The sequence below is a fragment of the Taeniopygia guttata genome, chromosome W (genome assembly GCF_048771995.1).
Source record: "Taeniopygia guttata chromosome W, bTaeGut7.mat, whole genome shotgun sequence".
Taxonomy (NCBI): domain Eukaryota; kingdom Metazoa; phylum Chordata; class Aves; order Passeriformes; family Estrildidae; genus Taeniopygia; species Taeniopygia guttata.
Genome location: NC_133064.1, coordinates 22790869 through 22800516, shown reverse-complemented (window position 1 = coordinate 22800516; position 9648 = coordinate 22790869). Strand labels below are relative to the sequence as shown.

At 44.2% G+C, this 9648-nt stretch overlaps 1 long non-coding RNA gene across 1 annotated transcript; it reads right to left on the bottom strand.

Moving 5' to 3' along the window:
• Window positions 1–494: 494 nt before the first annotated feature.
• On the bottom strand, window positions 495–8922 carry LOC140682099 (uncharacterized). Its single transcript, XR_012053348.1, has 2 exons — window positions 7527–8922; window positions 495–884 (listed from the first exon to the last, which is right to left on the bottom strand). It is a non-coding gene; the product is annotated as an uncharacterized lncRNA (long non-coding RNA).
• Between the last annotated feature and the right edge of the window lie 726 nt (window positions 8923–9648).

The following is a 9648-nucleotide window of genomic DNA, read 5'->3' as shown; positions in this document are numbered from 1 at the left end:
TCTCGTTCTTTTAACAACAGACACGGCCATCCAGACCGCAGAGAAAGGGTGGACCCACATCTCAAGAGCCATGACAATTGAACCGCAGGAGGAGACACCCAAGTGGAAGGTCACCTCCCCACCTGGAGATCTGAAGATAACCCTGTGTCAGCCGAGTAAATGACTGAGAGCTTCTCCGTCAAGTGTACTGAGCCAGACTGCGATTGTTACCCCTTTGTACATTTTATTTCTGAATATTGTAATAAGGTGTGGGTTACACATTGTTGGGCAGGGATTCAACCCAGCGGGTTGTGTTTGAACTGTTTTGAACAGGAGCAGTGTGTGACTAACCACTTTCTAAATCTAGCCACTAGGCTAGGATTAATTGAATTTGACTCACTAATCTGGTTTCATCTATTTCAGAATGAGCTAAGGGGCAAACTGCAAGCTAAAGCCCGGATCATTACTGTTGAGTGCCGCAGATTAAATAAGGTACCTTGCAGTGCAGATCCTGTCGAGTTTGAAATGAACAGGGTCTATGCCTTTATTAATAGTCAGCTCTTTATTAAAAAGTCAGCTCGGCAGAGGGCTCAACGAGGAGCTCGCCCCCGCTGTTGTAGCTTCTCCGGTCGCCGAAGGGTGAGCAGGCATGCAGAGTCTGTCCCTGGAGTCCCCGTGACACGCTGGTAGCTGGAGGTGAAGAGGTGTGCAGTCCGTATCTGAAGTCCCAGCAGACCATCCTCTCTCCTTTCCTCCCGGCACACTGGTGTCCACATGGTGGGGGGATGTGCAGAGCCTGCTGCCGAAGCCCAGCAGCAGCCGTCCCTCTCCTTCCCTCCTGGCAGCACCAGGAAGTGTCTGACTGCTTTGCTCCTGCTTCCCACAGCCCAGTCCAGTCTCGTCCTCTGTAGGTTATGGTGACAGGTCAAACACAGACTAGGGATGGGGTTCCCTTTTCCCCAACCAGCACACCCATCCAGCCCCCTCCACTGTGCCCATCTTTTCCATTTAGGGGTGTTTTTCATCCCCAAAACCCCCTCCCATGATTCCACTGGATTATTTTGCATCCCAGTCCTAGAATGGTAGTGAGGGTGGGGGGAGGTAGGTGATTCCCAGGAACAATTAGCTAATTAACATTTCAATGTCAGTACTTAGCCCAAGCCAAGTGTCCCAGCCAGGCTGTTTTGTTCATAACAGAGTTGAGCCGGTGGGACATTTTTAAGCGGAGATATGCATCCAGGCCCTGGCATGAAACCACAGATGACGATTCCTGCTGCCGAGAAGATGGTCTGCCCCGCCGCTGGCTGCACCCCAGTGGGTGTAGGGCAAGGCAGAGGGTTGTTAATGGTGGGAGTAGTCCAGACGAGCCTGAATCTAGCCATATGCCTGAGTAATTTACCTGGCCCCGGGAGGCAGAATTTCGGCCGTGAGCACGGTATACAACTCGATGAGGAGATAATCAGGGGGTTAGAAGACCATAACCTCTCTGACCCTAGGGACTGCAGCAATGGTAATCCTTGTGAGCTCGGGCTCGCGATTTATACTCAAGGGGGGTTATCTAAATTGGGGAATAAAGTAATAAGACGCCCATTTCAGGTGAACTTTGAAAACAGTCAGTCCACACACCGAGTCCATAAAAGGGATGTTAACCCCGTGTCAATGCTAGGGTGTGATAAATGCAATTGCACAGTATGGATTGGGGGAAAAAGGGAATCAATTTTTGTCGCTTATTTCCAAGCAAATTCATTGTGTTATGACCCTGACAAATTAGAGATGTGTATGATGGGAGGGAAAACGTATTGGGTAGGAAACAATTTAAAAAATGAAAAAAGAGACTCCCTCAGGAATGAGCTTATCATCCTGAATCTTCTAGACGGTCAGGATGACAGGGCTTGCTTACAGTATGAAAAGACATTTTGTTTCTCAAGGGACAAGGAAGGAATGGACCCGGAAAATAAAATTAAACAGGTAACTCAAAAAATAAAAAGACAAGAAGCTGAAATGAGGAGGAAAAGGGTAGAACAAGAAAAATTAAAAACCCTAAGTGAACAATATGATCAATTGGAAAAAACAATATACAAATTGGGGCTTACTAGCCTCAGACCAAAACTTATTTGTGGATTTGATGCAGGAAATAGATACCGAACTGAGTCTATCTAACTGTTGGATCTGCGGCGGACTTAAGTCAGCCGAAAAGTAGCCCTGGAAGGGTGAGAGTTTAACCCCAGAACAATTACTAAATTAGAAAACTAACAAAGCCCCAAAAATTACCCAACGACCTGAAGGATGAGTTCTGGATACCAGAGTGATTGTGACTTTTTGTCTCAGCCAGGAGGGAAGGGAGTATTCGGAGGTGGTGAGGCACACTCCGTGTGTGTCCACTTTATTTGTAAATTCTACTGGGAAAAGTAAAGTCTGGCAACCCGAAAGCCCCACTGGATACTGAAGTAAGGAGAGAAGGGACCAGTGCAAATGGAGTGAGAGGTTGGGACTTTGTTGGCATACAAGCCCTGGGGAAAACCCCTTCAAATCTTTAGGAGAATTAAGCAGGTACTGGGAAGAACCTGAAAGCATCAAAATGAGGTGGGAAGCACCCAATGGTCTATAATGGATCTGCAGGAAAAAGGCTTATGGCGAGCTTCCCCAGCTCTGGAAGGGATTGTGTACAGTAGGACTGATAAGACCCGTTTTCTTCACCTTGCCCCAGACTGAAAGCAGCTCACTGGGGGCTCCCTTGTATGAATCCCTAAGCCAAGAAAAGAGGAGCTTAAAAAAGAAGTTCCCTCTCTTCGGCGGAGGACAAAATTGGGGTGGGGTAGAATGGCCTGCTGAAAGAATAATTGAATATTATGGCCCAGCTACCTGGGCACAGGATGGGACATGGGAGTATAGGACTCCGATTTACCTACTAAATCGTCTCATCAGATTACAAGCTGTGGTAGAGATTGTATCAAATCACACCTCTGACGCTCTCGAGTTATTATCTAAGCAACGTTCCCAGATGAGAGTGTTCGTCTATCAGAACAGAATAGCTCTCGACTATTTACTGGCTGAAGAGGGCGGAGTTTGTGGGAAATTCATTGAATCACAATGCTGTGTAGAAATAGATGATTATGGGGAAACTATCAGAAATTTGGCCACAGATATTAAACTAGTAGCCCATGTTCCTGTACAAAAATGGAATTTGATTCTCCAGGCTTCCTGGTGGGATAATCTGTTTGACAGAGCCTGGTGGAAAAAGATGATATTCTTTATTCTATATTCAATAGCGGGTCTCATTTTCCTACCCTGCGTCATACCTTGCTTCATCCAGCTGATACACTCTGTGGTGCAGGGGATGCAAGTGGCAGCTATGCCTACAGATCCGGAATTGGCAATAGGGAAGACCACCCAAATATCAAAGATAATGAAATTAGGGGAAGGTAACCCCCACCACAGGGCAGCAGAAGCTCTGGCAAAATTTGAGGGTCAGATGAAGGAAGAAAAGACATATAAATTTTATCACAAAGTTTCAGACAAGGAAGGGGAAAATGAGATATGAAATTTTTTAACTTACTTTGCATTAGTGGAGGGCAAAAAAACAAATGTAGTTATAGGTGCAAATGAAGGGATTAATGTAAAGAATTAATGTAAAGAATTAATGTAAAAGGGGAGGGATTTATATAAATTGTTATAATTTGAGCCTCTGAAATATTGTTATATTAAATAAGGAAAATATGATTCAACATATGTAATGTCTAGCTAGTATAAAAACACACGCCAGTACTGCAGCCAGCCATCCCCCCCCAATATTCGGGTTTCACCTAAGCCGAACAATGTCTCATTTACAATCTAATACATGTGGCTTGCCCAGAGATGGGCTGTCCCAGGAGCCGATACTGGAACACCTGGAAGATGATCGTCCCGGTAAAGACTCGAGATTGGGATTACTGGAAACCTCTGGGCTGATACATCTGAATGCCACTGTTCCAGTAACCCCATCAGCGAGATCATCCACACCTGGACCTGGATTGTTCAAACTCGGCTTAGAGAAAAGAACTTTATGAATATGGGGGATTCTGAATGGAAAGAAAAGGCGGATGGCTGAAATCCTCGCCTCGGGCAGAAAATTTCCTATAAGAACTGCGGGGTCCAAGAGGGTGGTGTGGGTGTCCAGAGGAACCTCTGCTGAGAAGCATCCTTTCTGTCACTCACCCAGCGCCGAACCCGGGCTCAACACTGCCCTTTTTCCTTGTGGCTGGCGAGATAGAATTTGATCATAAATAAAATTCTTTTTATTCCATTTTTAATTTTGCCGGACAAATTTTCATTTATAACAGCAACAACTTCCTTCTAAAGTGACCCTGCCTGCACCAAAAAATTCAAAGCAATGCTAGTTAGCACAATGCAATTTGCAACGAAACCAAGGTTTGATTTGGGAAGGGCATCTGAGGACACACAGTATGAGTTTTACAATTCTATATTTTGAAGAGGGAATGGACAAAATATGTATATAGTGGGGGGGACAACAAGCAAGGGATTTGTCTCTGTAATACTCTCTCTTAGCAAGCAGAGATCCCCCCCACCATCTTTTTCATATGTGTGTGTCACACACCCACTGTGACGCTGAAAGTAACAAATTAACAGCTTACATTAGAAGATACTGAAACTTTTTCTTCATCTAGCTTTGTAGGTTCTCTTTTCTATATGTAGCCACCTCCCATTCTGGGAAAAAAAATGAGCCCTATTTTTTTACAAGTGTTTTGTATGCACAACTTTAATTGCTGTTCTAGATACACTGCAAGTTGTTAGCACTTCCAGAAAAAACTAACAAACAAACAAAACAAAAAAACTAAGAAAGCAAAACACATTTGGGTACATGAAAAAGGACTAGCTGGAAGGAAAAATGTTTCTCATTGACCTACCAAGTAGATGGTGTTACCTTTAGTTTAACTTTACACACTGAGAACACTTGATTGAACAGCCTGCATTGACTCAAATTAATAGCAGGTTTTGCTATGTCACAGCTGTAAACTAGTTTTTCAATCTTAGAGTACAGTAAGTTATGTATTTCAAGATAAAAATCACAATGCAAATTGGAAGAAATTTAGTACTGCATGAGGTGTGCACACAATTAATTTACCTCCAAAAGTCAGTTTACGACTTTCCTCTACTAGGATTGCAGTAGCTGCTATAGGTTGAATACACACTTGCCAGCCTTGATTTACTGGATCTAACATCTTTGATAAATAAGCCACGGGTCTCTTTACTCCTCCCCACTCCTGAAACAAAACCCTATGAGCTACCCCCTTTTCTTCATTTACGTACAGATGAAAGGGTTTTGCTAGTGAAGGTAAGCTTAAAGTTGATATTGGGGTTAGTTTTAACTTGAGTTTTCTTAGTTTTTTATCATCCTTTTTGATCCATTTTATATAATCTCCCTCTGTCAATTTTTTATTCAAAATTTTTACTGCCTGTGTATATCCTTCAATCCATAATCTATAATATCCCAATAATTTGAGTAGCTTTCTGATTTCCCGCTTTGAAGAGGGAGGGGGAAGGGATAGAATCCCTGTGATTCGGTCTGTGTTGAGATTTAACTACCCTTCCTAATCAAGTGTCTAAGATATTTTACCTATGATTCTACAAATTGCAACTTCGCTTTTTATACCCTTAATCCTTTTTCCCCAAGAAAATTCAAAAGCATTATAGTAGCCTCTCTAACTTCAGCTTTAGCTTCCTCAGAAAGTAAAAGATCATCCATATATTGGATAATTTGCATTCCAGGGGGAGTGGGGAAAGTTTGTAGTATTGTTTCTAAAGCTTGTCCAAATAAGTTTGGGGATTTGTAAACCCCTATGGTAGTTTTGTCTATCTTAATTGCTGTTTTCTCCCAGTTAGTGGGTCCTCCCATTCAAAAGCAAAGATAACTTGCTCTCCTGGGCTAACGGGCAAGCCCAAAAGGCATCTTTAAGGTCCACTACACTAAACCACTGATGCTGGGGAGGAACTTTACTTAAAAGAGTATAATGATTTGGTACCACTGGATAGCGGGTCTGAGTTCTTTTGTTAACCTCCCTTAAGTCTTGTACCAGTCTATAGCTCCCATCAGGCTTCTTTACTGGGAGTATAGGGGTATTATGGGGAGACATACAAGGTTCTAATGTCCCATCCCTTATTAGTCCTTCTATTACTGGCTTTAAACATTCCTGTCTTTCTAAAGATATAGGATGCTGCCGTACGCATATGGGACATTTTTTTTTTTTTCTCAATTGTAATCCTTATGGGGTCAATATTTAATCCTCCCCTATTTCCCTCCCCAGCCCAAACTTCCTTGTTAATTCTTTCATCCTCCTGGCCTAGTTTTAAAAGTCTAGCTGTCATCTTCCCATCTTCTGGAGCAACCCCTATTCCTAATTTCACTTGTAAATCTCGTCCCAATAAATTGCTACCTGCCCCTGGGACTAATAAAACATCCCCCATCCAAAATTTAGTTTGTCCCTCTATTATCACATTTTTAATAACAGGTACTGTGAAACACTTTCCTTTCGCTCCTGTTACTTTTACAGTATCTTTGCTTACACTATAACCTTTTGGAATATTTAACAGACAGGTTCTTTCTGCCCCTGTGTCTACCACAAACTCCAATTCTTCTTCTTGGGGACCCACTTTTAAAGTTATCACAGGCTTTAGATGGTATTTGTCCCCCAAAAAAATAGACCCTCTGATATCCTTATTCTTCTTCGGTGCCCATCTCTACAAATTCACAGATCTGTTACCCTCTTAGGACAATCTCTCTTATAATGACCTTTGCCCTTACAGTAAAAGCAGACATTCTTACAATGTTTCTGAAACTTTGATTGCATTGGGATTTTATTCTTTCCTGTTCCCCTGTCTCTACCACTATCATATCTAGGAATAGTGTCTGTGGGTTTTTTATTGCTTTCTTGCAATTGTTTTCTCACATGGTGACTGCCACAATCTTTGCTTTTAGTTTGGCTTTGGCCACAGACTTCCTGAGCCTGCTTTAATGAATCATCTAATAATTTGTCATGCCAGTGTTCAATTTTTTCCATTATCTGGTCAAGCACAAAGTTAATCCTTAACAAAGCTTTTCTCACATCAGTTTCAGGATCCACTCTGGAACACTACCTCCTGTTTCTCCCAAGTCTGTCCAACCACTCAGCCAAAGCCTCCCTCCTCCCCTGCTGTGCCCCAAAAGTCCCCTCAGCACTTTGCCCTCGAGATGCTGCTCCCCCTATTTCCCCAACAATCAAATTACAATACTCATTCATATGTTTTCTCCCCTTCTCACCATTTTGACCCCACTCAGGATGTGCAGTTGGCATTTTGCCCTCCCTGGGGGTGGCCTGTGGATTTTCTTTACTCCAGGCTTTTATGCCTGCATTTCTGATCATTTCCCTTTCTTCTGGAGAAAACTGTATCTTTATTATTGACCGCATTTCTTCCCAAGTATAAATGTTTGAACTTAAAAATTGGTCTAATTGTTCAGCAGTGCTTATGAGATCCTACAAAATCCCTTTGATTTCCTTTTTAAAATTCCTTACCCCAGAAGAAGTCAAAGGAGCATTCGCAAACTCAGTTCCATCTTCTATCGGGACCTCTCTTAGTGGAAATAGACCAATTTCTTTATCCCAGTCTTTTTCTATAGCCTTTCTCCCGTGCTGTGAGGAAGAGTACGGAGAATGTTGCCTTCTAACTGAACTTCCTGTGTTCCTATAAGGGGTGTCCTCCAGATAGAAAGAGTTTCTCTGAGCTGGGGCTGCGGTTACCGGGGGAACGGAGCTCCGGGCAGGAAGGGGGGTGAGGGGAGGGCACACCGCCGAGACCTGGTCCTCCAAAGGCGGAGCACGGGCAGGGTGTGCTGCCGGCACCGCCACAGGAGGGGCAGTGCCGGGGGTACCAGCCGGGAGAGAGATCGGCCCGCACGTGGTTAATGGCGTCTGGGTCGGTGGTCCCCAGCAGAGGCAAAGCAGCAACGGCGGTGCCCAGCGCAGCCGGAACGGGCAAAGTCGCCGGGAATGGGGCAGAGAAATCAGCCGCGGGAGGAGCGCTCCAGGATGGGACGGGCGGGACCGACGGGAGCCCGGCAGGAGCAGACGGGCGGGATGGGGCCGGGGCCGGCCGAGCAGCCGCGAGCAGCGGGACGGGGACGGGCACAGAGGCTGCGGGCGGTGGAACAGGGACTGAGACAGGCGGAGCCGAAGCGAACGGCTCGCCGTGACCTGGGACAAGCGCCGGGACCGGGACAGGCGGAGCCGAAGCGGGCAGTGAGCCGGGGCCTGGGACAAGCGGCGCGGCCGCGAGTGGTGCGGGCGCGAACGGGAACGGAGGGGGCAAAACCTGTGAACGATCCCACTCCTTTTCCTCTTTTCCCCTCTTGTTCCCCTCTGTTATAAATGAAAATTTGTCCAGCCAAATTAATATGAAAAATAAAATCTTTATTTTGCAATCAAATTCTATCTAGCCAGCCACAAGGAAAGAACAGAGCCGAGCCCGGGGTCGGCCCTGGGTGTGCAACAAGGAGTCAGCCTCAGCAGAGGTTTTCCTCCATGCCCACACACCTCCATCCTGGCACAAGCGGTTTTTATAGGGAAAATTCCGCCTGAGGCCAAGATTTCAGCAATCAGTCTTTTCTTCTATTCAGAGTCTATATGTTAATAAGATTTTCCTTTTTGGTGATGAGGGAGAACAAATCACTGTCCGGAATTTGTTGAATCCTTGATGAAATTTACGGGAATTCGGGAACGCTGTATTCACATGTATCTGCCTCAGGATTTCCATTATATCCATCTCGGGTCGTTCACAGGAACGATCAGCACCTGGGGTTTCTGTATCTCCCCAGACATGGCCCATCTCCTGGCGAGCTGTACCTTCTTACTTGTAAATCAGTTTCCAATCTACACCCGGTCTCACCTGCGTCTGTGGGGGGGGGGGGGGAATCCTAATACAAACATGTATACTCTAACAAATATTCAATATCACATATATCATATTAGAAATGGCGTGAATTATATCTACAACACACAAGACCCTCCCTTTTCTTTCCCTTTGTCTTCTTTTTTACTCGTTTTTAGTCCCATTTTCCAAAATCTTATCTAGTCATTCTATACCTTTGTTTCCCACTTTCTCTAACAACCTGAATACCACCTTTATTCAACTACACAAAAAGTCCTTTTTCTCACAATATCATTTAACACAATATCATTCAAAATCATCCACCTCCCTTCAAGGAAATAAAGCTCAAAATAAACAATCTACATTACATATACTTCCATTCATCTATATTTACTCACCTTTATCTCTCACTCTCACACACAGTGACACCCTCAAGCCTGTTCATTCATACTTTTTGACTTCACAATACTGTTATATATACTTTCATTTGCTCACGCTCACTCTAATTTTTCACTCTCACATACAACAAGGTACCTTTTATTTTCAAACAATTTATATTACATATCTACATTTATTCTGAGTGCTCTTGGAATGTAACCCTTATCCATCAACCCAGCAGGTTTCATCCTGTATGTCTATTAATCCTGGATGTCCCCCGATTCTGCAGAATTTTAACACACCTATTACAATTTTAGGTGTTACTGGCCAGTTCCGGTGTTCTTGGATATCCCTCAATCCAGTCGTAACCCCAGATTCTCTTGGATATCCTTC